Source organism: Carassius auratus, chromosome 29 (assembly GCF_003368295.1).
Source record: "Carassius auratus strain Wakin chromosome 29, ASM336829v1, whole genome shotgun sequence".
Taxonomy (NCBI): domain Eukaryota; kingdom Metazoa; phylum Chordata; class Actinopteri; order Cypriniformes; family Cyprinidae; genus Carassius; species Carassius auratus.
Genome location: NC_039271.1, coordinates 3,695,114 through 3,720,074, shown reverse-complemented (window position 1 = coordinate 3,720,074; position 24,961 = coordinate 3,695,114). Strand labels below are relative to the sequence as shown.

At 35.5% G+C, this 24,961-nt stretch overlaps 1 pseudogene; it reads left to right on the top strand.

The window, feature by feature from the left end:
* The first annotated feature begins 428 nt into the window (after positions 1-428).
* On the top strand, positions 429-24,393 carry LOC113048658 (solute carrier organic anion transporter family member 1C1-like; annotated as a pseudogene).
* Positions 24,394-24,961: the final 568 nt, after the last annotated feature.

Sequence of the window (24,961 nt, the reverse complement as noted above, 5' to 3'; positions counted from 1 at the left end):
ACATGCTTGCAAAGAAAAGTTTGCACAATATACTTAATTAGATTTCATCATATCAATTATTCTAAATCCAACAACATTGTAATATTTTCCAAAGATTTCCTCAATTCAAACCTGCTTTTTGCTTTGAAACTCATATCAGGATATTATTGGAGAAAATGCGCTCCGCAGAACGTTGCACGTTTCTCCTGGGAGCTGGTCTTTCTGCTGCTATTCTTAGAGTTGTCACTTCAATCAGTCTATAAGAACGAGAATTGCATTGCATGAACACAATGCAGAACTTTTGTTTAGCACCGTGTGCCAAATTTGTGTGGCTTCCTCAAATTCTATTTAAACCTGTGACAAGAACAACATAATCTTGCTAAAAGCAGTTTTTATGGCAGGATCACACACATATGCGAGCTGTCTCTCTTTCAGGGGTGCATGCATAAATACCAAGAAGCTGCATTAGAGAGACATTGACCAAAGAGAACGAAAATGGACCCGCCGAATAAGGAGATACGGTCACCGGAGAACGGCCCCAGCTCGGCTCGGCCCTGTTGCTCAAGCCTCAAGGTAAATCTTCTGACTTTAACACCTATAGGAGCTTTATTCTCAATTGTCATGTTGTGTTGATGCCTGAAGGAGAAGCGCTGGTATGTCTGCGAGCTTGCAGGTCCATTGCTTTCCATGTAACAGGCTTTATAGGCCTCTGGCGCTGTAACATCATTGGGTCCAAACAAGATTTATCCTCAGTTTGTGGTGGAGTCTTCTTCTGAAGAGCTGAGCACTGGGAACAGTGGGGGTTTTGAGCCAGTGACATAGGCGGGGGAATAACAATGAATTTAATCACAACTGTTAATAACAATGTTTTATACTTTATATAACTTTGTAAGTACTAAAACAGTGCAAACAGGGCAAAAATGTGTTTTAGGTTTAGAAACATTTTGAGTCTCCCCCTCACTTGTCTCACAGTCTTTGGTCCGAATGCCTGCTTTCCTCTTTTACATCACCTCAATTGCAGAGTTTTTTTTTTTTACAAGATCGGGCTAGTTTTGGGGTAGTTTTGAGTAGCTATCGGGCAAGTTTTGTTTGGAAAACCCGGCAACCCTGCATCATGTGACCACAACAGCTTTAATTCTATTTAAAGGTTCTTTAATTTAGCACGGTCTCCCTGCAACACTAATAGTAGAAAGGATGTGTATACTTGTCCTTACAAGTACAATTTTAGCTGTATTATTTGTGTCCCCTTCAAAAATTGCTCTTGAGAAATGTTATGTTTAGTGCTCCCCCCAACTGTTAGAGGAAATGTATGCCCCCGGCCAGTGCTTCTGATGAGATGATTGTGGCTAACAATGTAAATAATGAGAGATTCATGAACCACAGTCCCTCTGTCATAAACACATGAGCACGGCCACAGAAGATCCATTCAGTGTCTCTATAAGACATGCAGTCATGAGCTCTATTTTAAAACACAGTGTGTATGTATATATATATATATATATACTCAACGGCCACTCTATAGGGTACACCTGTTCAGTAGCCAATCACATGGAAGCAACTCAATGCATTTAGGCATCTAGACGACTTAGTTCTAACCGAGCATCAGAATGGGGAAGAAGAGGATTTAAGTGACGTTTAATGTGGTATGGTTGTTGGTGCAAGACGGGCTGGTCTGAGTATTTCAAAAGCTGCTGATCTACTGGGATTTTCACGCACAACCATCTCTAGGGTTTACAGAGAATGGTCCAAAAAAGAGAAGATATCAAGTGAGTGGTCAGTTGTGTGGATGGAAATGCCTTGTTGATGTCAGAGGTCAGAGGAGAATTGTCAGACTGGTTCGAGATGATAGAAAGGCTACAGTAACTCAGATAACCAAGGTATGCAGAATACCATCTCTGAACGCACAACATGTTGAACCCTGAAGCAGCAGAAGACCACACCGGGTGCCGCTGCTGTCAGATAAGAACAGGAAACAGAGGCAACAATTCACACAGACTCAACAAAGCTGGACAATAGAAGATTGGAAAACTGTTGCCTGGTCTGAACATGGAAAAGAACATGAAAGCATTGATTCATCGTGTCTTGTCTCAATGGTTCATCCTGCTGGTGGTGGTGTAATGGTGTGGGGGATGTTTTCTTGGCACACTCTGGGCCCAAATGAGCATCGTTTAAATGCCACAGTCTTCCTGAGTATTGTTGCTGACCATGTCCAACCCTTTATAACTACAGTGAACACATCTTCAGATGGCTACTTCCAGCAGGATAATGCACATGTCACAAATCATCTCAGACTGGTTTCTTGAACATGACATTGAGTTCACTTTACTCAAACGCCTTCCACAGTCACCAGATCTGAATCCAGTAGAGCAGCTTTGGGATGTGGAGGAACGGGAGATTCACATCATGGATGTGCAGCCGACAAATCTGCAGCAACTGCGTGATGTTATCATCTCAATATAGACCTTAATCTCTGAGGAATGTTTCCAACACCTTGCTGAATCAATGCCACGAAGAATTAAGGCAGTTCTGAAGGCAAAAGGGGGTCAAACCCGCTACTAGCAAGGTGTACCTAATAAAGTGGCCAGTGAGTGTATATCAGAGAATACATATTTACATACTACCTTTCAAAAGCCCCAGTACCTAAATTAAAGTGGTAATGAACTGGCTTTTTCATTATATTATACTGTTGTCTGAGATCCACTTATGACGTCCGTGTGGTTTTTACATTCAAAAACATCAAAATCAGTTTTCTGCCCTGGTATTGAGACCGGCCCGAGAGAAGCAGTCAAAATTATTTCCAGATCAACCTTGTTAACTTTAATAATACACCGTCTTTATTGTGAATAATTCTGCAACCAAGATCAAACTCATCTATAGCTGTGATTTTCTCATGATCCTGAAGACATTAATTAGCCTGCTTTATTAAAACACCACTAAACCATGATTTGCTGTTTGCTAATGCTAGTTGATAGCAAGTGGAAGTGCATTGTTGTATTCATTGCATGCACTCATTCACTGCCATTTTTGTTTCGAGGGTGATGATTGCTGGACTTGTTCTTGTTATTCTGACATGTTGGTTGTGCTGATAATTGCACATGAATTCTAAAAAAAAAAAAAACATGCATCAAACTACAGCAAAGAGATATGACGAGATTGTACATGGCAGAAATCCAAAAGTGCATTCTGACTGTTTTTCTCTCGGCCATCGAGGGGTTAAATTCCTTTTTAAGGATCATGGCAGCAATAGCTGAAGACGTTATCAGCTGACATGTTTCGGGTATCAAGCCTTCGACCCTCTGGGTTTAAACGTGTTTCTGCATCCAGAAAGAGCTCTTGTTGAGTTCTCAGACAAACCATATGATGGACTAATAAACATTCAGCGCTTAATTAGTAACTATTTTTTTTTTCTGCACATTGAGATGAGATCTGAATTTAGAGCTTGTTTTTGTTTGGGATTAAATTTGCATAAGACAACAGTGTAAAAGCTGCTTAAAATGAGATTATTTTGCACAGCTAACGAAAGACGCAAGCACAATGAAAAGGCCATTTCTATGAAAGAGTCCATGCAAAGGTGCAGTAAATTTCACCTAAGATGTGTCCTGATTATAATCCTCTGATAAACCTTGACGGAGGCCTATTCTGATTTCCAAATTCTTGGCGTTAGCTCGAGGTCTGATCTTAGAAATGATCTGCATGCTTCAGGAGCACAGGCTAATCTGATGAATGAAGGTATTGTAATTGCACTCATACAGACTCTTAAGGTAAAGCTGATTAGTGGTGTTCTAGCTCTACAAGCTTTGCTTCCAATAACACAAACATAAGAAATTATTACATCCAGTAAAAAAAAACTTTCGGGGTTTAGTTCATTTAGTTTTGGTTCATTTATGATCCCTATATATATGATCCCAAATATTTGTGAATTATGGTATTGCTTGGACTAAAAAGTTTTATCTGTATCTGGAAGTCGTCACAGTCAGTTAAAAAATAGAAATATCAAAATATACTGATAAGAAAAAGTCATGCAAATGAGTTTAATCTGTTAAAAATATACATTGAATTGCCTTTTTTCTATGTAAAATATTTCAATGGCTTTAAATAAAAAAGTTGTAAAAAAAAAAAATAGTGCCATTGATCTAATATTATATCTTTCTCATTATTTTGAATGAGATTTTATTGCTATATTTTAATTAGAATTTTCGTTAAAGTTTTAGTCATTTTCTTGTATTATTTTTATCTCTTATTTTTAAATGCCTATGTAGTTAAAACATTTTTTTTGTTTATTTAGTTATTGCAGTAAATTTAATATAAATGAGAGAATATAAATTTCATTTTATTTATTTATTAATTTTATATAGGTGTAGGTGTTTAATTGTATTTTTATTTTTAGTAATTTATTTTTAATTTTTAAGTATTTATTTATCTACTGTCTATAATTTCTGGTGTTTAGTTTAAGTTTATTTAGTTTTAGTTATTTTATAATTATTTAAACTTTATTTAAATGAAAATAAGAAATGACGCCTTGGCAAAAAGCTAAAATAATATAAATTTAAGTTTAATGACAATCTGTTACATCATGGAAAATGTCAATGGACCAAAAGTGAGGAAATGCTAAAGTACAAAGTTTTTCTATAATGTTATCGTCAAAGTACGAAGGCATTCGGTTCTGCACTGTTCCAGAGCTATGGAGCGTAACCTGCAGACATCAGTGCATGACATGCTTGGGAAATCCATAAGTGCGTGAAGGGACCTATGTGCTCTTGAGTGAGGAAATCTCTGGACTGTTGTTAAAGCCGAAAATTAGCCCAGAGGCCATGGCCAGCATGTGTTGCTGTTGGCTGCCGGTCATATTTCTGCGCACATGTGTAATGTGATCTAAGTTGTGATGAAGGACAATAAATCTATGATGATTTGAAGTCAGTGAGAGATGCGTGTGTATGTGCACAGATCCCACAGTGTTTTCAACTTTTGGTTGAGGGGTCTGTTCTCATGTTACCTATCTACCTTCTTGTCAAAATGTTGGAAACATTATGATGCTCACTAAGACTGCATTTTATTTGATTAAAAATACAGTAAAATTGTGGAATATTATTAAAATGTTCTATATATATATATATATATATATATATATGTATATATATATATATCTCTTTTATATATATCTTTATATCTTTTTTTTTTTTTGATTTGAGTAAAAATACAGTAAAATTGTGGAATATTATTAAAAATGTCTATTTATTATATATATATGTTTGTATGTATGTCTATATATTTATATATATATATATATATATATATATATAGAGAGAGAGAGAGAGAGAGAGAGAGAGAGAGAGAGAGAGAGAGATAGATAGATAGATAGATAGATAGATAGCATCCCATACCTTTTAAAATTTGCATTATAATATTATCATTATAATATTAGATAACTAAAAATTTTATTTTAGTATTTTTATAGTAGAATGAATATATATATATATATATATATATATATATATATATATATATATATATTATCTACTATAAAAAATATTTATTGACATTATAATGATCATTTTATAAAGTTCAGGGATGCAAGAAATGTCAATTTAATTTAATAAACATTTTTTTAAAAGATAGTTTTAATCAAAAGTTTTATGCCAATGAGCTTCAAAAAGTGATTCAGCTCTTTTTTCCTTCTTTGTACATGAAAAATTAAAGTGTGGGTTGAAAGAGGAGTGTAAAGCTGATGATTTGATCATCAAAGGCTTTTCGTCTCGTTTCTTCTGGCTTCGTCTTTTTTTTGCCTCTTCTCTCTTCGCTTCTTCACCCTTCTGTTGTCCACCTTTCTGTTGATTATTAATTTGGATGCAGCGAGTGTGCACATGTGCGCAAGACCCCACAAGAGTGAAGATGCACCACTGTGCCGAGGTAAAACCTCAGCGAATGCTGATGATTTTGACCCAGAAACCCCAACAACAGATGATAAATGTGTCAGTGTTTCATCATCAAAAGCAGCGACTCATTTTGCCTTTGTTTTGCTCATGTTGAGGTTTACGTCACTGTGGTTGAGTGCAGTAGCATCGCTCAAGAGCATGACATAAGATCTCCTAATCCGCTTTTTGTCGCCAGTACCCATAATGCAATGCAGTTTGAGAAATGCACCCACCTCCGTCTCTCCATCTCTACTCTGGTTCCCTACAATTTTAAATGCATATTAATGAAGAGTTGCTTCCATGTCCAAAAATAGGTTAATGAGGGAGAGCGAGATGTGCATGCAGCATCTGACGAAGCGCTGGTGAATAAAACCTCTCTCTTTCTGTGTCTCATTACAGATGTTCCTTGTGGCCTTGTCCTTTGCCTACTTCGCCAAGGCATTATCTGGGAGCTATATGAAAAGCACAATAACTCAGCTGGAAAGACGCTTCGACATCCCCAGTTACTTAATAGGTGTCATTGATGGCAGCTTTGAAATAGGTAAGAACCGGATCTTCATGCGTCAGCAGACCTTTTGCTAGGTTTCGATCCCGTCATGTCTCCCAACCAGCTGCCAAGGTTCTTGTCAAGCCTTTCTCAGCATCTGCGACGCTCCATGCACCGGTGAAAAATAATACTGAGATGCATCGCGTGTGCTGCAATTCACACTCATCCACATCTGCAGTGCAGTCATCCAACAAATCCGACAGTGTGAAGAGCTCTCATCTTCACAAATGCAAATTGCATTTTTTAGTTTCCACATGTATAAATCATTACATAACATTAAAATGCTTTACTTTTCTAAATAGCAGTGTCCCAAAGAAAATATGTTATTACCATGAAACTTGTTTGCATCATTTGTTTGCATTCTTTGATGAATAAAAAGTTCAAAGGAACCGCATTTATTTGAATTGGAAATCTTTATAAATTATAAATGTCTTTACTGTTACTTTGATTCATTTAATGCATCCTTGCTGAAAAAAGTACAAATATTTATATAATAAATATAAATATAATATTTGGTAAATAAATATTAAATACATAAATTAAAATATTAATCTGTTTAATGCATTCTGGAGGAATAAAATGTCATAGTAATATAATGTAAATATAGTATTTACAAAAATAAGATATTAAAATTGATATATTTATTATATTTAGAAAATAAATAAAAATATAATATTTAAAAAATAAATATTAATCTATTCAACATATTCAATATTTAGAAAATAAATGTAAAATATACAAAATAAAATCTCAATATGAATGTATTTAATGCCTTCTTGAATAAAAGTACAAATATTTATATAAAAATAAATATAATATTTACAAAATAAAAAATTTATATTAATGTATTATTTAATCATATTACATAATCATAGTTGTGTTAACTATTATTATTATTAACATATTATATTATTAATTTATAATGCTTATCCCAAAATCTTAATCAGTTAATTTTTCGACCTTTGCAGGTGTGCATGGATGCCAGTACTAAAATAAAAAAAGTATGCCACAGAAACACCATTTAAATGTTTATAATCAAAGTTTTATTTCCGATGAGCTTCAAAAGTGACTCAGCTCTTTATTTATCTTTGTGCATGTAAAATCATAGTCTAGAGTAATGAAAGCGAGGCTAAACCCTGCTCACACTTCTGCAGCCGTTGCTCACGTGGCCCTAGCAACCAGTGTTTCCATAGGAGTGTTGTTATGGCAATGGGAAACGGCGTGCAGCCTCGCAGAGATCATGTGTCAGAGTTAGCATCACTGTCTTGCTGTTATCAACAAGTGCCCAGAAAACCTGCCGAACAAAGGCTGCTGTGTGTTATTAAATCTTACCTCTCAGGTCGTTCACAATTTGTATACCTGGGTTCAAACAGATCTCAGACTGTTTCTCTGTGTCAGGGTGTCCCTCAGGGGTGAGTCTTGGGACCTACTTTATTTAGTATTTAAATTTTCAGAAATATGGTCTGAGCTATCACTGCTATGCAGACGACACCTAAATTTATATCAGCTCTCAGTCTGGTCTTAATTTTTCCTCTTCAAACCTGTCTGACTGTTTGATGGAAATTAAAGGGTGGATGAAACGCAACTTTCTTAAACTAAACTGCTCCAAAACTGAAGTCTTATTGATTGGCACCCCTTTGAATGTCAGTAAATGTACGGATTTTAGAATCTCAGTAGACAACACCCAGTTGTCCCCTTCTGGCCAGGCTCGTAATTTCAGGGTTATTTGTGATGACCAGCTAACTTTTAATTCTCATTTTAATAACATAACGAAGGTAGCTTTTTTTCCATCTGAGAAACATTGCACGCACAATGCATTGCTTCTGTGGATTGTTTTAAGAGACTTCTCTTTTTACTCAAGCTTTTAATTTATAAATCTTGTTTTTTTTATACTTATTTTTTTTACTGCAATGTTTGTTTGATTGTTTGACTATTTTGTACGTACGTTGTAGCGCTTTGAGCACGTGAAAGGCGCATTATAAATAAAATGTATTGTTGTGTTTTATAAATGTTTGGGTGAGTTGTTTCTTTTTGCTTAAGCTGACCTCCTTTCAAACTGAGTAGTGGTGTAAACGTCTGAGAATTCCTGTTCCCATTAAGGCCATGAAATTTCCTGACCGCCACACCGGGTTCAGAGCTGTGCTATAATCGTCCTCACAAAGACCTCCGTTCATGGAGCTGTGAAGCTCAGAAACCAAATAAATCTGCCAATAAATGCTCCTCGCAGACAAAGAGGTCAATCATGAAGAAATCAGTTGTGAAGCATCATGTTCAGAGAGTTTGTGGAGCACATACGTGCACTCATGGGTTATCATTTTATTTTACAATTGTTTACTTTAAAGGAATAGTTCATGCAAAAAAAAAGAAGATTTGCTGAGAATTCATTTGATGATTCACTAGATGAGTTTGTTTCTTCAGCAGATGTTGAGAAATGAAGCATTGCATCAGTTGCTCACCAATGGGTCTCTGCAGTGAATGGGTACCGTCAGAATGAGAGTCCAAACAGCTGATAAAAACATCACAATAATCAAAAAGTAATCCACACCACTCCAGTCAGTCAGTTAAAATCTTGAGAAGAGAAAAGCTGTGTGTTCAAAAAAACATTGTAAATGGTGCTTGATTTGTGCAGATTTCTCTCCTGTTTCAGAGCAGATTCGTTTTTCACTGCAAAAAGCAATATCATGGAGGAAGCAGTAGTTTGACGCTATAAAAAACATCTTGATGGATTGGTTTCTTTTGTCTTCACAAGACATTAATTGATGGACTGGAGTGGTGTGAATTGCTTGTGGATTATTGTGAGAGCTGTTTGGACTCTCATTCTGACGGCACCCATTCACTTGCAGAGCATCAACTGCTGAGCAAGTGATGGAATGCTAGATTCATCTTAATCGGTTTTGATAAAGAAACAAAATCATTTACATCTTGGATGGACTAAGGGGAAGTACACTTTCAGCACATCTCAATCTCATTCACAATTTCCACATCACAAATGTTTGTCTGATTCTCTGCTTCTAGGTAACTTGTTAGTGATCGCCTTCGTGAGTTACTTTGGTGCCAAACTTCACCGTCCGAAGATCATCGCCATCGGCTGCCTGTTGATGTCACTTGGGACTTTTTTAATTGCCTTGCCGCATTTTATAATCGGACGGTAAGCCAAGTTGAAAATGTGTGTGATGTGAGGATGGTGAGCTGTTTTAAAGGGTCACATCAATCCAGTGTATTCCCCTGCCCACAAACGCCATGGAGTTTTATTTAGTATGTGTTTGTTCCCTGTCTTTATCAGATGTGTTTTTTGCCATCGTAAAGCTGCTGTATCAAGGAAACATTTTTAGTTTATATACAGAACAAACAGAGTTTTGCATGACCTCACTCTGCTCATTCAAATTCGACTTCATCCTTGTACATCGACTTGCAATCTCAACCTTGAAAGTGTGCCAGGTTTTCAGTTTTACATGCGGCTCTTCAAAGGCACCACAGCTTGGGTATATTTAAAGTGACTCGAGTGAAATATCCGTGATGGATTGACATGCTGAATTTTAATGTTAATGTTCCTATCTAGGCCATGTTTTTGAAGCACTTTATTTATAGAAATGATGCATTCTGTATTGCATCCCATTTTTACAGCAACAGCATGTTGACGATGTGAACTGCTCCGTCTGACTAGAGTGTGATTGATTTGAGGTTCACCTGTGCATTTTATTCACTGTCTGTGCAGATATAAGTTGTAATATACAGATGAATCATCTATACAAATTAGTTTAGTTTATAAATGTACGGCTTTGTCTCAAAATACTAGATTATTTTTTCTTATATGCTTGTTAACAGTATTACTTTAATTATTATTATTTTATTGATTTTATATTTATGTTTAACTTTTTTATTTATTGAATTATCATTAAGACGCATTATTTCTATTTAATTACTGGCAAAATAAAACATATTTTTAACTAATTTTATTTAATTATCATTATATCATATATCTTGTTCATCTGTATTATTGACAAAATAAAAGCTATTTTTTTAATTATAATTATCATTTTGATAAATATTTTCTGTTCTCATTGTTGACAAAATAAAAAAACTATATATATATAAATTATTATTAACTATCATTATGATATTTTTAGCTTTTCATTATTGTTGACAGTACTGTAACATATTTCATTGTTTTATTAGTTAATTGTCAATATTATGTTTTTTCTGTCCTTATTGTTGACAAAATAAAAATAATTGAACATACTTTTTAATTTAATTTTATTTTTTTTTTTACTTTTTTTATGATGCATCTTTCGCGTCTACCTTATTGTTGACAAAAAAAAAAAAACTATTCTGATCCAAATATGTTTGTTTGTTTCATCAATCTGTGTAACTTTTGCTGTCATGTGACATGATTTCTGATTTCTTCTGCTGACTTGTTGTTGATTTCTACGCAGCTACAAGTTTGAAACATCGATTCGGTCATCAGTGAACTCCACCAGTAACCTCTCTCCATGTCCAGTGAGGTCAAGCGTCCCGGCCGTGGGTCCCAGCGCTTCTTCAGCGCCGAGCTCAGGTACAGATCCACCTACGGCTTGTGTTAGAGTTTAAACTAGTTTTAAAGCCTGGTTTAATATAGTCTTTCTAGGGCATCATATTTGCTGAATGAAATCCACTACTTATTTCTGACTAAGTGTGTATGCTGATTCCCAAACCGCTCAAGCATGACACACTTTCTCTCACAAAATCTATGCGGTTTGTTGTATTGTTCTTTTTACAGCCATTTGAAAGATGAGGAAGTCTTGAATTATCCTTTAATTACCTGAAAAACTGTGACAAAGACATGATCCCAGTCTTCATCTGAGCCAGTTTACATCCAAATAGTGAAGAAAAATGACAGATTTTGTGAAAAAAGCTTAGTTTGTAAAGTTTGTTGACATTAAATGAAGTATTTGAACATATTTTTTCACTCCACTCGAAACTTTTGACATTTGACATGTGCACTTAAGCTGATACATACTTGTGCAGTTAGAAAAGATATTTAATCTTATTTTGCAAAAAAAAGTTTTATCGACAATTTTTAATTCAGCATCATCAAATTAACTAATATTAGGCCTTTTCTTAGATGCATGCCTATTCACTATATTTGTCAAGTGTTGATTTCTCGAAATGCCTTTCATTTGCAGACCTTCTCACCCTCTCTTCCCTCTTTCTCAGGTTGCGAACACGAGTCCGTGTTATCCATGTGGATCTATGTTTTCCTTGGGAATATCTTGCGAGGAATCGGTGAGACCCCAGTGCAACCTTTGGGAATCTCCTACATCGATGATTACGCTCTGGAGGAGAACGCAGCCTTCTACATCGGTACATCTACAAGTTTGTTCATGCATTTATGATTAGAGAGAATAGGACACATGCATATGCTGCTTCATCGGTTGCCACAAATTCAATGAAAGTCCCAGACAGTTTTTCCCTTTGACGGTTTCCTGGTATTAATTGTTTTTCCTAGAGAGCACTCTTTCTTGGTGAACAGCCCGAACTAATCAATTCTTGCCGTCTGCATTAGGATGCGTCCAGACGATATCAGTCATCGGTCCGGTGTTCGGCTACCTGCTGGGGTCCGTCTGTGCCAAGATATACGTGGACATTGGATTTGTCAACATGGGTGAGTGAAACCGTGCTGTTGTATGATTCACTCTTTCCTAAAGGAGTCACTGATTTCAGTTGCATCTGTATGCCATATGTCTCTGGAAATGTACAAGTCAAGTCTGTTCTGTATGTTTTCATTAGTTTTTCCCTCATCTAGTGAATCAAGAACTCACAAAATCGAGGATTTGCTCCTCACATCTGGAGGAAATCCAGTTTATTCATATTAGTCTTATTTTGTTAGTGTTTCAAACAAAAGCAGGAGGAAATAGGAGACTTTGTTGTTTCTTGTTTGAAAGCCACAGAGGCTGTTTATGTTGGATCTGAGTGTGATTCTGGCGTCCGAATGCACTCTTTATTTGATTAGGGACGATGTAAAGGGTCATACATGTTACGCTGCGATTTATCCAGCAGTTATTTTGCCTGTGAAATGAGACTGGGAGGTTAAACGGGGCATGAGATGAAACATGCAATATCCTTAAACTGCATGACATTAACAGAAATCAGTGATCAGTCCATCATGTTGTGCAAAGCTAATTCCTTCCAGAATTTTTTTTGGCTTTGGCAATGTTTATGTATGTGAAATAATGCGTGTCATAGACACAGGCCATTTCTTCATGGAGAATATAGCGTTACACCCTGAAGTCAAGACATTTGGCAGTAAAGTTAAGCTGTAAGATATTGTATAGTAAATATTCAGCCAATAAAAACTATATCACATGTTTTGGCATTCATTTTATTTAGTGGACAATAAAACCACACAGACAACATCTATACATAAATCCTTTCTGGAGTATTGTTTCTGTATAGATTTATACACTTATACATGATGCAATACTAAAGACTTCATAATAATAAGGAGTTTTAAGTTTCTCATGCTCAGAAAGGCTGCATTTATTTGATAAAAAAATACAGTAAAAATGTGAAATATTATTACAAATTAAAATAGCTATTTATTTTTTGAATATACTTTCAAATGTAATTTATTCCTGTGATGAAAGCTGTATTTTCAGCATCATTCCTCCAGTCGTCAGTGTCACATGATCTTCAGAAATCAGATTAATATGCTGATCTGCTGCTCAAGAAACATTTCTGATTATTATCAATGTTTTTATATATTTTTATAGAAACTGTAATACCTTGAATGTATTAAATTAATCAAATGTGACAGTTTTCTTTTTTTTTGTATATATAGTTTTTTTTCTCTTCTGTCAAACACAAAAGTCTGACAGGTTTTTGTTTGTTTGTTTGTTTGTTTTTTAAATACAACAAATATGTAAATGCATTTTTTCTTCCAAGCTCCAAAAGACTAATTCACACTTGGATTGAATTAGAAATCTAGGTTTGAGGCTCATGACATTTTTAACACGTTACAGAGTGACTTGGAAAAGACTTGAAATGTACAGTGCAGCAGTCATAAAGATCACTTTGATGCTGCTTTTTCAATCTTGACAGTACGAATCACCATCTTTTTGTATGGAAAAGAGCAGTTTGAACATTCTGCTCAATATCTCGTTTCGTGTTTCGGAATTTAATGTGGCAAAAAAAATGTGTTTGGTTGCTCCATTACATGTTTACATGAAATGCTACGAAGGTTTTGATCTACAGATCTATCATCTGAGACTGTCTGTGGATCACAGTCTGTGTCTGCCTCGGCTGTCTGCATGCCCCAAATATTCTGAACATGTGATGAGCTGCAGTGAGACTCATAGCGTCTGTGTTCTCTCTGTTGACATATGTGTGTGTGTGTGTGACTGTCTTCTCACAGAGAGCATTAGCATCACCCCGGGAGATGCACGCTGGGTGGGCGCATGGTGGCTGGGATACCTTATTGCAGGATTCATCACCCTGCTCTCAGCGGCGCCGTTTTGGTTCTTGCCCAAGTCTTTGCCCCTGCCAGAGAAACGGCTTGCCAAATATTCTCCAGAGCGGACCCAATTCATCAAAGACTCGCCCCTGCTGGAGCACAAGTACCACGCAGACCAGCCAGCCAACTTCCTAGAAATGGCCAAAGGTAAATCAGCTAGAATTCACAGAAATATCAGATATCTGCACTGGTCTAGGCGACATAAAATATCTGTATCGTAGTCGATAGACACATTTCTAAACGCTTTACTTTCACTGTAGGTCTTCCCAAGCCTCCAAAACATCTCACATCTTTGAGGAACGTTTATTTGTTCATCTCTCAATCATCCGAGAGTTTCATTGCATTATATGTTTGGATCATTTAAGCGTCATCTTAATAAGACGACAGATTGGAGATACAGAGTGATGACTGATATGTATTGCATGCTATGTAATTATTTGCTAAATGCTGTTATAAAAGATCTCATTGATTTACATTACATGCATCAGAATTTCATACTTTTTGTCCATAATAATATCAGCATCTGCACCAAATTTCATATTTTTGTTTAGTTTGGGTCTCTGAATAGAAGCATTTCTTTTTTTTCCTCCATATTCTCGCTATGTCAGACTATATGAGCCATAAAAGCCTAATGGATCTAATATGATACTCAACAAAAACGCTTTTTTTTTAATTAAATTTATTTAATTTGGCCCTTGTTTTTTTTGTTTTTTTTGTCTAAAGGTTTAATAAACAGTTTAACCAATTTTTTTTTTCTGTCTATTATTCCATATGTCAGGCTTTACAGGGTTAAAGAAAGCATTGGCATCCTTTTCAGTCAAAACTTTTGCTTGCAGAACCTTGCATGAATAAAAATAGCAAAAAAATAGATACATTTTTGTAAATGAAGAAAAATGTGTCATTTAGAAAACCAGACTAATATTATTTCCGCCATATCTATACATCACTAAAGCTTAAATACTTGAATGCTATGCATCCAATAAACTCAAGTGAAGTTAGTTCTTAGAAAGGTTTGTCAATCATCTTGTATCAAACGCATTCATTCGTATTAGCTGTGGTGCATTTATGCGGTGGATTGACAAATAAAATTCAGCTATTTGCATCATTCCCAAACATTTTGTATCCATGTTTTCCAGACTTTTTGCCAACGCTCAGATCCCTTTTGGGGAACCCAGTCTACTTCTTGTATCTCTGCATCACCATCATCCAGTTCAACTCTTTGATCGGTATGGTGACGTACAAGCCGAAATACATCGAGCAACATTACGGACAGTCAGCGTCCAAAGCCAACTTCTTAATGGGTACGACGTCTTCCTCTAATCGCACAAATATGTTACAGTTCACGGTGCAGCTGTGACCTTACAGCTTGATGTTTTGATTGGATTTTATTCATGTGCATTAAATATTAATCAATTGTTCTGATATCAAATCTAAAGGTTTTTATAGCTCGGTTAAATCACAGTGTGAAATGGCCCGTTACACTTTATGAAAGAGAACGAAATCCAAAAATAATATCAACACACAACGTATGCAGACACCGGAGACTTTGGTGCATTTTGGGAAACGGCATTAGCGTTTGAAAATCAGACGGAGGGAAAACAAATAGGCCTACTCTGTAACTTTGTTTCAAACCTGTGACACTGCTCCTTTGATCCAGGTTTTCCTGATGCCGTCTGTTTTTTCAGGAGCGATCAACATCCCAGCCGTAGCTTTGGGAATGTTCTCCGGGGGAGTGATCATGAAGAAGTTCAAGCTGAGCATCATGGGAGCAGCCAAGTTTGCGCTGGGAACGTCTCTCCTGGGCTACTTCCTGTCGCTTTTCTTCTTCGCCATGGGATGTGAGAATGCCAGCGTGGCCGGCATCACCAGGTCATACACTGGGTATGATGAGACTTTCAGTTTGGACTAGGGTCAGTGGTGCTTCTGCTCAAATCTGGGCCAGATGCATAAACACAGCCACTAGTCTGGGGTGCTAACCTGTTAGCAACTTACTTGGTTGGCAATGGGAAATTGCATTGCAACCAACAAAGTAACTAACTTAGCTAGCAACTATGGTTTTGAGAAACGCACCCCTGAGCAACTCGCAGTTAGCCAAAGGGTAATCGGTCGTACTTTACAGATTCAAATTAGCCCATCCTAGATTTTTATGAAAATGGTTTGAAAGAAATGTCTTAGTGAAAATGATTTAGTTGTAAGGCTAGTCTGAGCAGATTATGCAGCCGGCCTAATGAGGTCAAGCAAACTATGCTAAATGCAAATAATAAAATGCAACTATATCATCATGAATAAACTGAATCGCAGAATAATTTGGATAATAAAGGAGAGGAAAACACTTTGCATCTCTTTTGTTTATATGAATATTTTTTTTTTACTTTTACAACAATTGTATATTTTACATTTGCCTGTGAACTTCATCAAAATATATTAAGGCTGGAAAAAATATATGTAAATGTGTGCTTATATAAAGATAATCTTTAAAAAATAAATAAGTGGCACAAGCAATGCGAATCAAATCAAAGTGCACAATGTTAGTGTGGCGAGTGGGGCGGGGCCGAGAGGCGTGGGAACGAGGAGTGAGGCCAGGTGTAGTGATTGGAGATGAGCTACACCTGAGCCCCACCGCTAGTATCGAGTCCCACGTAGGAGATGGAAGGATATAAAACTGGAGTGACGACCGTGAAGGACGAGAGAGGACCAGGCCTGGGATGTTAGTTTATGTGTTTGGCTTTTATTTATGCGCACCAGTCCTCCGTGAGGGGCTGGTGCGCAGTTTTGTATTTACTTTTGATTATTAAAATGAGTTTTTGATTGTGCGCCGGTTCCCGCCTCCTTCTTCCCGATGAATATGGAGATTTGTTTGTTACAGTTAGTATCATTGAGATATTGTAATATTTGTATTAATAGTTGTAGTTATTTTTTAGTTATGTTTTCATAGTTTTATTGTGTTTTGTATATATAGTTGTATAGTATATAATGTAGTTGTTTTTCAGTTTAAGTTTATTTTAGTACGTCGAGTTATAAGAAATAAAATGAGTTAAAAGTTTTTGGTTACACTTTTACACGATAAAATGAACTAACACTGAATAAAACTACTGCATTTATTAATCTTATTAATGTTAATATCATCATTTAGTTAATGTACTGTGAACTAAAATGAATATTTTCATTAACTTAACAATAACAAAGGTTCATAAATGCTGTAAAATTATATTGTTCATTGTTAATTAATGTTAATGCATTCACTGATGAGACCTTATTATAAAGTGTTTTTTTTTACATTATTTTAAACATTCAGTTAATGTTTCTTTTATTTAAAGTAACAAGATGCTTTTATTTTCAGTAATGATTTTAATTTCAGTTCTAGTTAACTATAATAACCCTGCAATAAAAAAGGAGAAAATAGAAAAAGGAGGAAAAAACTAAAATTGCATATAAAAATTTGGTTTTTATGCCTAGTTTTGAACATGCTGAAGAGTAGTAAAGATTTGTTCATAAATGCACCATAATTATGAATTATATGATGTGCTTCATCTGCATGATAAGTAACAGTATGCTTGTTATGTCTAACTAACAGGGAGGAAAGTCTGTACAAAGTGGACAGTTCTCTCTTAGCGTCCTGCAACACAGACTGTCAGTGTCCCGAAACAAACTGGGACCCCGTGTGCGGTGAGAACGGCCTCACCTACGTCTCCCCCTGCCTGGCTGGATGCCGGACGTCCCACGGCTCTGGACTGGACACGGTAAGCGTGGCTTCTGAACCAGGAGCGTGATTCTGGAACAATGGCGTGTGTTTGTTGTCCTGTTCCCTTCAAAGAATGCGAGCCACATTGTGTTGTGTTTCATTTGCCTTGAACTGGGGTTTTCCCAGCACTCTGTGAAGGGTGTGCACAACCTGTTTGTCTTCAGCTCAAAGCCTTCTCCAACCTTCTCTGAGACGGTTCCTTCCCCATCTCTCTTTGAGAGCGCAAACCTCGTCACTTGTGTCTTCCATTCCATCTAAACGGCTGCGATACTCTGTGACTTTATTCTGCAGACTGTGTTACCTCCCTCCCTCCCATCCTGTGTGTCCATTTCTCATCTCAAGCACTTGTTATACACACTGTCTTTTGTACCTTCCTTTCAGACTGTTGCTAAACAAAGAAATGGTGTAATTTCAGACTTCTGATGAGTGAAGTCAACCAAAGAGCACATTGTGACTCTTATTTTTTCAGCATGTGGAAAGTATATTCATCAGATGCTGTTGAGCTTTTTTGTAACCTTTTTATGACTAATTGCATATATATATATATATATATATATATATATATATATATATATGTGTGTGTGTGTGTGTGTGTGTGTGTGTAAACCTACCTTTGATTTTATTATTTGTTATATGATTCTGTTGACGTTAGACTTCAGTGTGATTTTAGATATAAAAACTACAATATCATTTAAAATAACACTTCTGTGCATTTAACATTTACAACAGTTTTACATTTTTACGTTACTTTTGCATGTAAAATTCATAGGAAAATATTAAAATAATGCATTAATATTAATATGCCTAATTTAAAATTAAAATATTACAACAAAATTGGTCAATAAATAACTTGAGCAATACACTTCATCTAAATTGCTTTAATTTTACTATTTCTATTTTTTTTTTTATCAACAATTCCAATAATTTATAAATACCAATTTTTCATAGTTTTTTTGCATTTTGAACAATTGTACAGTTTTACATTTACCTGTTTAGTGCATCAATGCAGTGCACTCCACAATAGAAAAAGCAGAAAATAAAAAAATAATTACAATAAATATTATTGGTAAATATATAACTCGAACAGTACTCTTCATCAAAATGTATTTCATTAGATTTTTTTTTTTTTTTTTAGGGACTCATTAGTCATAGGATTTGTGCATCATGTTGTCATTTCTGATAAACCATAGGATGAGTAACTCATTTCCACTTAAAGAATTTGTCTTTATTTCTTTGTTGCTTAAAGGAATGAACTGCATGAATAAAAATTGTAATTACATTTTTAGATGAAATGCCCTATTACCTATACTTCATCAGACAAAAAAAAAAAAATCCAAAATGGACAAAGTTGTTTTGCTGCATGAGATGTGCTTTAATTGTTGTCTGACGTGCTGTGTGTGTGTGTGTTTCAGGTGTTCGAGCAGTGCAGCTGTGTAGCAGTTGGGAATCACACGGCCAGTGCAGGCCAGTGCAACAACAGAGACAGCTGCCATCGAGTCTTCCCCTACTTCCTGGCTCTGTCTGTCATCACTTCCTTTATCATCTCGCTGGGAGGAACACCAGGATACATGCTGCTCATCAGGTGAATATCTGACCGTGATTTACTGATCAGGAACTGCTGGTGGACCAGAGAGTTGCAAGGGAAACACACTCACCCTCAGGTCCTCCAGGATGTAGACGAGTTTGTTTCTTCACCATATTTGGAGAAATGTAGCATTCCATTTATGAAATAAATATTGCATATATGAAGTCTTGTTTAGGTGAATGTTTCGTTTACATGCTGAATTGTTATCATTTCAGATAATAGAAAGGTTTTTATGTGGGTTTTTTTCTCTCTTTCAGTTCAAGCAGATAATAGATGAAAACCTCCAGCATGTGTTGGTGACACTAATGTGATTTTCCCCTCATTATTCCTCGTCTTAGTTTTAGTCAAAGCTGTCGTGTCAAGTTCCTGATCGTTCAGTAATCAGACTTGTGTCTTGAAAGGAAAAGCTTTAGCACCAGGGCTTTAGCAGCAGCTTTGTTTGGTGAAATAAAAATTCATGAGAATGAGCTTTTGAGAGAATACGTGATTAGTTTGGATGAAGTCATCTGCATATTGCTGCTGTGAAATTGTCTGTTGACTTGATTCTACAGAAATCGATCTGTTCACTTTTTTTCAACATGTTAGAAATTAAAAGCAATTTATTTGTATTTTTATTTATTGTCTGTTCTTACGCACAATTCATCAACACTTTGTTGAAGATTTTATTTTAACAAACTAGAATGATTTTTTGCAGCTTTTTTCTTGTTTAATAGTATAAATTACCAACAGTATTTTACATTTCTTTATTCAAATACAGTGGATCAAGAAAACCACATATTGCTGATGTGAGGTTGTCTAGTGTTAGCAATTTATGGTAGTTTCATAAAAGAGGTTAGGTTAATATGCAAAACAAAACAAAAAAAAATTTTTCTGGTCTTGTGTACAATTCATCAATGCATATTATTTTATAAAAAAAAATAAGATTAAAAAAAGATTAAAATTGTTTTTTCCAACAAAATATAATAATACCTGCTTTTTTCTTGCTGGCATGTAAACATACGAAATAACATAGTATTGTAGTCTAACTTTTTGCAGTATTTTATGAATGATTTGCAAATGCCTTCATATGAAAAATCAAAAATCAGCCCTATTTTTCTATTTATTTTCATAAATACAGTAATCATTGCACTTTATTTAATGCATAAAAAGTATTTTATATATATATATATATATATATATATATATATATATATATATATACACTTTTTTTTTTGCCACATATGAAAATGTAAATAAGCATAGTATCATTGCCTAATTTTTCACAATACATCACTTTATGCAATTATTCAATCAATGGTCAATATGCAATTTATGCAATTATTTAATCTATCATTATTATTAATTACAATAAAAATATTATATAAATAAATAAAAACAATTAATTATATATACATACAATTTTTGCTACATGAAATCTTAAACTACTGGTATGTCCTATTTCTTGTAATCGGTACATCTGTCAAACATGTTTTCTTATTATTATTCTAAAAGGAAATAATCGACTCTTTCTCTGGTTTCATCCACAGGTGCATCAGACCTCAGCTGAAGTCTTTAGCTTTGGGTTTTCACACACTGACGACACGCACTCTAGGTGAGAGACGCTCTGGTGTTTGCTGCGGTTGACGTCTCTGCTCAATCATTTTGGAGTCAGTGGTAATGCTGATTAGTTTTAAAGCAGTAGTGGATGGTGTGGTGTTTTTTGCCTTCCTCAGCTGGAATCCCAGCTCCTATATACTTCGGAGCCATCATAGACACCACCTGTCTGAAATGGGGTCAGAAGAAATGTGGAGGGAGAGGAGCCTGTCGAATCTACAACACCACTGCCTACAGGTACTCTGCTCTTCACCACACTTGACTTACAGATTTGCAGTGCACTGTAAAAAAAAATACAACTCACTTATTTTAGCTTATGCAAAAATACAGGTTTTCAAAATAAATAAAAATGCATGTCTCAATCAGACTGAAAATCCATCATGTAATCCTCTCCATCGATTCAAATGAGCTTGATTTGAAATAAATCTCTGATGTAGACCTGAGAAAATCTATTCAGTGGAAAAATTAAACATGTAAACACCTGAATTCAATCATTTTCATAACTGGATTCAGAAATACTTTGCACGTGATGTGTACGTTTACATGCATTTTACATGTTAACTAAATATTTGATTAAAAAAAAAAACACTCTTGACATATGTTAGCTTTCTCCTTTGTGCACAATACATGTAATGCATGTATAAAGGAATATGCAAATTGCATTGCAACATTTCCTTCATCGGGTTGGATTAATTCAGAAAGATGTTTGCATGTAAACATCTTGTATAGTGTAATGCTGTAATATGAAAATCAGTTATAACGTCCTTTTTAAAGTGTATTTGCACATTTGAGTACAGAATAAAAATGTATTTAAAGTACTTACTGTAGGGTTAGCATTATGGTTTGGTTTAGGGTTATTGCATGCAGCTATGCATAATTTATTGTTATTACTATAGTCATTTGTAACAAGGACAATGTTACAAACTGAAATTCTTCCGTACGTTAGATTCTGTTTATCAGTGTTTCTGCAGATTTTATCAAAGTAAAAATAACCCCTTTTTAAGAATAAGTAAAGAAAATGAAAGGAATAAATGGAAGGGAATGCAATTATGTCAATATGTTCTCTAAATGTAAATGTCTAGGGAGCACAAAATACAACTTTCAACAGCTCTCCATTACTTTTTTAATTCACTGTAAGAAACAAGAAGTGGCTTGAAGCTTGAATAGATGTGCTAGAATATGGGGGGGGGTTATGTACCTTCTTATCACATTGCAAAAAGAGTGATATTTTTTTTTTTCTCAGTATTTTTATCGGTTTTCATTGCAAATGTCTAATGATTCTTACATTAGGATTACTTGAGAAGCAAAGTGATTTAAAGCTGCAGTAGGTTACTTTTGTAAAAATATATTTTTTACATATTTGTTAAACCTGTCATTATGTCCTGACAGTAGAATATGAGACAGATAATCTGTGAAAAAATCAAGCTCCTCTGGCTTTGTCACTAGAATCACTAGGGTGCACCTATAATAAGTGTTTATATTCGGACTATTTTAGATTGTTTCGGGGGTACCGCGGCGGAGTAACCCAGTACCTTTGTGATTCTTCATAGACATAAACAGAGAGAAGTAGTTCCGGCTACGATGTTCTTCCGCAAGACGCAAGCAGTTCTGTTTATTAACCGCTAGAGCGTCAAAAGTTACCTACCACAGCTTTAAGATAATAAATCTTTTAAGAAATTAATCAAAGTGAAGTAGGTTTAGATTAAAAAAAGAACAAAACTGGACTACAAAAAAAAATTAAATCAACCCAATACAAAGGGATGTTTTCATATTCCACTGACAGATATTTGTTCTTGTATTAAGCATTAACTCACTTAATTGGTTACAATTTCTGAAGACATTATTTTATATGCATCTCAAGTTAACATCTTGATTTAATTATATTTGGTATTGGAATGCATAAATACTGAGATGATTTAATTTTCTGCAATGCATGCAACATGCCATGAGTTTATGAATTAAAGACATTCTGCTCCAATTTAAGACCTGTGTAATATATAGGCTTATAATTATGTTCAGTTGATTATCCTGTATTTTCAGGATAGCATATCTGGGCCTGACGCTGGGTTTACGGACCGCTTCCTTCTTGCTGTGCATCCTGGGTCTGGTGGTGTTACGACGGCACGTTCGGAGGCAAGAGCACATGACGCTCACAAACGGAGGCACAGGGGCCACGGCCGGCGAACTGCAGGCCCTCAGGAAAGAAGAAAACAACAGCTGTAACTCGGATCAATGCCCACGGACTGCAGATTACGACCCGGAACGGGAGACGCGTTTGTGACGTTTGTGCACATGCATGCACGCCTGCACAGGGAGCAACAGGGCCGTGATGTTTCACCTTCAATCGGACTCATGTAAATGATGTCAAATAAGTTGTTTTTGATAAAGTAGAAGTATTTCTTGAATGTACATGATGTTTTGGGGAACAAAAGAAGAAGAAGAATGTCTTTCAAACTCACTAACTTGTTGGGATTTAATGTAAAGATGCTTTTAGAAGCATCTGACGCCCTAAATAGAGGCAATTAAGCATTGGATTTCCTCTCATTTCAGCCATCGTCGTGCACAGGCCCTATAAGATTACCATGATTATACCTCGTGGGTTCATGATCACGTCTGTTGCATCTCGCTCTTCTGTCATACACACAGATAGATGCCTGAAACGGTTGACCACGACACTGTGCTTAATATAATTAGGCCTTGTTAAGCAGGGTATAGGTTGACTAAGCTGTTGGAAATCTCGAATTTGCGTCACTGTTGTGCTTTTCAGTGTCACCTTCTATTTAAGGAACCGTGCAAACAGGTGTGTGATGCCGTGGTATGCAAGTCATCATCTTCATGATCGATGTTGTGCAATGTCACTGTGTGTGTGTTGTTACGTGTGAACGGGTGCATTCCTGTGCCAAAAAAAACAAAACACAAAAAGTGCAAGAAAGCAAAGTCAACATGGTCTATTCTCAGGTCGTTCGAACAATTGTTCCTCAGATTCGCAAATAATGTTCTTTTATATATTTGTATATAATGAACTGAAGTTCACCAGTTAAATAAGCATTTTTCTTTGTGACTTGTAAAGCAGATAAGATGAGTGGCATTTATTACTTGCTTTAACGTTAGGCAGTATATAATTTTATTTGCTGATATGTTTTTTTGTATACTTTAAAGTGCATATCCTGATGTGTAAAAAAAAATGCATTGATGTGAAAGATTAGATAGGTTCTTTTAAAAATAAATGATTTACTACATTTCGAGAAAGAACTACAATGAGCAGCGTTTTTCGCTTTAATCGTGAAAATGGCATATACAATCACAGCAAAATGTAAACGAGGCACTTAGGCAGGTCATTTTTTTCTCCCATTAGAAGAACATAAGATTAATAAAATAGCATATTCGAACCACATTTAACAGGAAGATCCCAATACAACAAATGCATAAACAATCCCCTTTATAAGACATTGCATTTCATTTTCAATCCTTAGGGAATCAGCCAGACATCCCATCTTGCATAGCAATGACATGTTCAGTTTTCTCCCTGATTTGTCTGCGTCTGAGGGAGAGGAAGTGAGCGTGGAAGCCCTGTGCATCATAGATGCATGAACTGACAGCATGGTTTTCAGCGCACACAGGGCGGGTGACAGCTAATGCTCAGTAAATGGGAGGGAATTATAATCTTATCACAAAAAAATCTGATTTAGCATCGTTTTTTGTTTTTCTTACAGTGCAGGATAATTTTCACAGTATTTTAATCTAGATAGTCTAAATTTAAATAGTTTTAATTGTAATTTTGTGACTAGAATAGGCAAACAATTAGATAAAATACCCACCCCTCACCAATAACGGAGAAAATCTCACCAAAACAAGTCCAGGTCGGATTTAACCCTACAATCAAAAAAAAAAAAAAAGGCAAGCTATATTTTGCATACAGAAAATGAACAACTGTCATCAGTGTAATGCATCTGGACATTTTTCGGCCTTGCAGTCTTAAGAACTAAAGGCCATTTATATCTCACAATTCTGAGAAGCAAAAAAAAAATGTATTGTGAGACGTGAATATAAAATGTAAGAGGAGATATAAAAATCAATAGCAAAATATAAACAGACTAACATTTTTTTTTTTTTT